Source organism: Rhea pennata, chromosome 10 (genome assembly GCF_028389875.1).
Source record: "Rhea pennata isolate bPtePen1 chromosome 10, bPtePen1.pri, whole genome shotgun sequence".
Lineage (NCBI taxonomy): Eukaryota > Metazoa > Chordata > Aves > Rheiformes > Rheidae > Rhea > Rhea pennata.
This window is the reverse complement of record NC_084672.1, coordinates 9,168,208-9,173,184: the sequence shown is the minus strand read 5'-3', so window position 1 is coordinate 9,173,184 and position 4,977 is coordinate 9,168,208.

Below are 4,977 nucleotides of genomic sequence, written 5' to 3'. Positions count from 1 at the left end.
GGGGCCGCGAAGGGGCCGCGAACCGCCACGACCGATCGCCGCCTCCGCTCCGCCGCCCCGAAATTCCCGCCCGGAAGTGCCCGCCCGTCCCCCGGGCAACAGGCCCCGCCCCCAGCGCTCACTTCCGTGCTCCGCGCACCCCCGCCGCGCCTGACCTCGAGGCCGCGGGTTCGAGTCCCGCGCGGGGCGCCCCGGCCGCGCCGCGGGTGCCCGCGGCCCTGCTGTGGGGCAGCCCGCGCTCTGGCTCCGTGACTCCCCCCCGACCGGGCTTTCCTGTGTTTCCGCTGCTGGGGCCGCCTCCCCAGTGGGGGTTTTTCCCTCCAGCTGGGTCTGGCCCTGGCAGCAGCCAGCGGCCTGTCGCTGCCTGGCTCCCGCCGCGGGCCGCCCCGGTGGGGCCTGCGCTCGAGGCATCCCACGGCCTGTCCCGAGGGAAGCGGCTTCCCTGCTCCGTCCCGGAGCCCCCTGCCGCACAGCCGGCGCCTCGGGGCAGCCACGCACGCGAGCGAGCGGGCCCCGCCGCCGGCGCCGTGCGCCCTGGGGACGCGCGGCACGTGGCGCGGCGGGCGGCGGGAGCGCGCGGCCCCCGGGCCGGGGCCGCTCCGATCCCTTTCCGCAAAGCCCTTAATTCCCCGGGGCCCCGGCGCGGTCTTTGTTGCAGGAGGAGGTTTAACCCGGCTTCTAAGCAGCGGGATTTGGCCGCATCGTGGACGCGGGGGCTCTCGGCAGCCCCGTGCCGGCCGGAGGGAGAGCGGCAGCACGGCCGAGCGGTCCCCTCCGGACCCCCGGGCCCTTCGGCTGCAGGAGGAGCCGGGTGCTTGCCCACGAAGGCCCTGGTGACGCTGTGCCACCGACCGACGAGCAAGGGGCTCGCGCCCAGCGCAACAGCCAGTGCCGAACGGGATGCCTGGCTGATACCGGCAAAGCCAGTTTCACCCCAGACGGAGCAGGGGCTGCTCCACGGAGAGAGCTTTGCCCTGAAGTCAGCACTCCACCTCTCCGTGCCTGAGCCTGGGGGCTCCAGGGCTCTTTAGGAGCTCTTTAGGAGCCCCTACACTGACCCCATCACCACGTGCCACATCGTTCCTGCTGGCTGGAAACCAGTGTCCCGGGACTGGGTGGGAAAGAGCAGCCCTAGTGGGGGGAGCTGAGCCTGGCGCTGGGGTTGGCGTGGGAAGGCGATGGGGCAGCTGGCAGGTCTCCCATGGGGTCTCTGTGGTGTCCCCGGCCATCACAGCATCGCCCAGGGAATTGGCACAGGTCTGGGTTTTCTCTCTTCCCACTTGCCCTTCATCCCCAGTCACGTGTCTTCCTCCTCCTCCCTGCCTCACGGCAGGGTCTCGGCCCAGTTTGCAGAGCAATGCTGTGGAATTCAAATCCTTAAATCCGCGTGTTACAAAACATGCCTTGTGTAAGCCCCTTCATCCTTGCTCCACCATCCTCCTCCTCCCCCTCCCAAAATCCCCATCACAGTAAGAGTCCAGTCAAGGCCCGGGGCCTTTCAATGGGCTCTTGTCTTCCCTTCCCTCTTCACCAGAGGTGAGTGAGCGATGTCTCCTCCTCCTAGGGACTTGATCCGCAGAGCAGAGGCTGTGAAAGAGGCACCATGCAGAACGCCTTCACGTGGATGAAGTAAAAGCTCAGAAACCTGCCTCCTGCTCACCCCTCGGAGCAGGATGCCAAGCCAGCGGGAGGCTTTCCAACCTACCACCCAATGCCCAAGAGGATGATGGTGGTTTTGACGTGGAGTTCAGGGTCTCACCGTGCCAGCCTGGGCCTGAGGCCAGGCTGCTGAGGGGTACTTGTCTCATGCAGCCCATCATGGCCAGCGCTTTGAGGGTTCATTGCTGGGGCTGGGAGAATGAAGAAATGGGCCAGGAGCGTGCTGGGACGGAGCTGGGCAGTCCCCGGCCAGCAATGCCTCCTCAGCCGCAGCATGTCTGTGCCACATCCACAGGAGGCTCCTGACATGCAGCTGTTAGAGAGAGGGAGTAAAACCTGCAGCAGGCTCCATTTCACAGCATAAGCCTGCGTGGAACTGCGCTTGGCAAATGAAGCTGGCTGGCGGATGGCACTATGGCAAAGGAAAGAGACCCACTGTGTCATATGTGAAATGCAGAAATATGGGGAAGGAGCTCTGCACAGCACCATCCACTCTGTGTCCTCATTCAGCTCCTCATTTAGGTCTCAGGACAGTGAGGAATTAAATCTGTGCTGCTTCCCAATGCGCTGCAGCCTCGGCACGCGGCACACTGGGATGGTGGACACCCCCAGAAGCCTCTTCTTACTGCCATAACCCTTGGCTCCCCTCACTTGTACATCCACAGCATAGTTTAGGGGGTGGATTCATTTCAAGTTCCCAAAGCAAACAAGCCCTGCGGTCAGCTGGGAGCAACACAACCTGGTAATGCCTTGGTGCAGCATGAGCCTCCCCTCGTGATTTTTGTCCTGGCACAACCTGGTGATCCCCTCCTTCTGTGGGATGCTGCCAGCGTGTATTTGCAGTGGCATGGTCAGAGGCTAGCCCCTTCCTGCGCCCGTAATGCTACCCTGATGCACTGTGCTGCACTGTGCTGTGGGGCAGCTCCTGTGCAGCAATGGCAGAGGGCTGCGTCCATAACTGGGAGAACTGCATCTGTCTGCACTTGCATTTTAAAGCTGAAGCTGCTTGGGTGAGCTATGGAGGGAGCTGGCAGATGGGACATGCTTGAGGTGGAGGACAATCCCGATGGGACCTGGCATGGTGCGTGCAGACAGGCTGTGGAAGCATCCGCCAGCCCCCTGCCCTGGACCCATCCTCACAGCCGGGCCCTGGCAGGGAGGCCAGATTCACGCCAGGATCTTGAGAGGCTCCTTGGGGGCTTGAGGGACAGAAGCCACCAGAGACCCGGCTCATCTGATTGCCTTCCTGCAGAGCCCCATCTCGGAGCGGGTGTTTTCCCAGGGTGGCAGGCTGCCACCGGCTCCCCCCACCATGCCTCTCCCCCTGCCCACTGCTAATGAGTGAGTTACACAATGAGAAGCTTTTATACTTCGTTAATCGGTGCCAACATCACACCCCAGCCCCCCTCCCCTCCGCACATGCTCCAGCCAGCCAGCAGCCCTCTGGCTCCCTCCTTCGCTCTCCTCATCTGTCCTTTGTAATGTTTTAATGGGGTTTCTTGCCTGGTTTGTGCTGACTTAATTAAAAAGCTGTGGTGAGTTGATGCCTTGTGACGGCCTAATCCCAACCTGGTGACTCTACAAAGCTTTTGCTGGGCTTTCTTGCTGCTTCACTCCGGCCTCGCTGTCCGTGTGTCCGTCTCTGCTCCAGCAGCCCCCAGCCCCACGCGCTGACGCCTTGAGGACAATTTAGCTTTTCCTGTCTTTGGTGAGTATTTGGGAGTCTTTTCATCTTAACTACTTTGCCTCAGAGACTGTAATCCAGCCCCCCTTAACCTGTCCCCTCCAGGGCTGCGTTTGCTTTTAATTCGTAATACCTCAAAAAAGTGGACCTCCCTCCCTTCCCAGGTTGAAAGTTTCCTGGCATGGGAGATGATGAGGAAGAGGAAGACCCCGGGAGGTGTTAGGATCCTTTTGGTCGCGCTAGAGTCCAATCTCTGGTGGCAGGACAGGCTCAGGGCGGCCAGGAGATCTGTGGGTGTGCAGGCAAGCACAGCGAGGGGCTGTGTGGCTCCGCTTCTCGCCTCGGCTCCTGCAGTTGCTGTCGTGGTGGGACAGGCGCTGGCCCGGGAAGAGCATAGGGCTCTGCCTCCACACTGTCCTCTCCAGAGCCGTTCCTCTGCTTCCTGACCACCTCAGCATGCAAATTGCCCAGAGACGGCAGTTCCTGCAGGAATCCGGCAGCTGCGGTAGAGGAGCTGGGTCTGTGTGGAAGGAGACCGTTAGTCTCTGCAGTAGGATCAGGCACCTGGGGTGATCTTTGCCTGCAAAATCAGGATATTTCACCCAGAAGGTGTTAAAAAGAGGTTAAGTTGTTTCATCGCCCAGCAGCTAGAGGTCCAGTCTCACAGCTAGTGATGGGCTTGAGACTGGAGCTGCAGGGGCTCAGGTGTTTGATTCACTGTTTATGAAACACCTCGGTGATAATATATCAGTAGAAATTAAAGATAATAAAACCACCAGCCAGCCTGAAGGGTCACACTGCGCTAAAAGTGCCGAGGAAGCATTGCCTGAAATATCTCTGCATCATCCTCAATGACTCCAGATAGAGGTCCTTACCGCAGACCTTGGACTAGAGTGCAAAGAGCCCTGGAGTCAAGGAGAGCCTTTCAGAAGTGGGTGCAAACATCCTGCTCCCACCAGCTCAGCTAGGTACTGTGGGCAGCAATGGACGGCTGGATGGGTCATCCCATGAGGACTTGCCAGGCGAGAACTCTCCAAACCTGTGTGATGTCTCTGGAGCAGCATGCCCCTGTGTCGGTCATGCTGATGTGCAACCTCTCCTGCTTCCCATGTGCCATAAGCTGGGCATTTATGTCTGCCTGTATGAATATGCCTGAGATGAAACTGCACTGGGTGAGCTCAGGGGGTTGTGGGTTCCTGTGACTCACTGAAACCCATGGATGTGTCTGCCCACAACCTCCAGCGGAAATGCAGTCCCTGAAACAAATGATGGAGTCAGAAGACGAAAAGCCACATTTTTAAGCTGCTTTTGCAAACATCCCTGGTGTTTCTCAAACACACCCAGCTTCCATCGGGCACAAAGGGACACAAGCACTATGTGACCAAGCCAAGAGGAGGCTGAGGGTGGTGTCTGCTGGTAATCTGCCCTCTTCCTAGCACAGTTGTCACCGTCCCAGCTGAATGGAGTCTGGGTAGAAGGGTTAGGAGATCTGGCCAGGGCATTGGATGGCCCAGGATGGTGGCACCAGGGCTCTGCAAGGGCTTTGAAGGCCTCTGGGATTCTTTTGCTCACCTCTAGGTAACATGGAATTTCTTCTTCTGTCTTCTAGTGTCCCAAGGCCAATAAAGGACAAC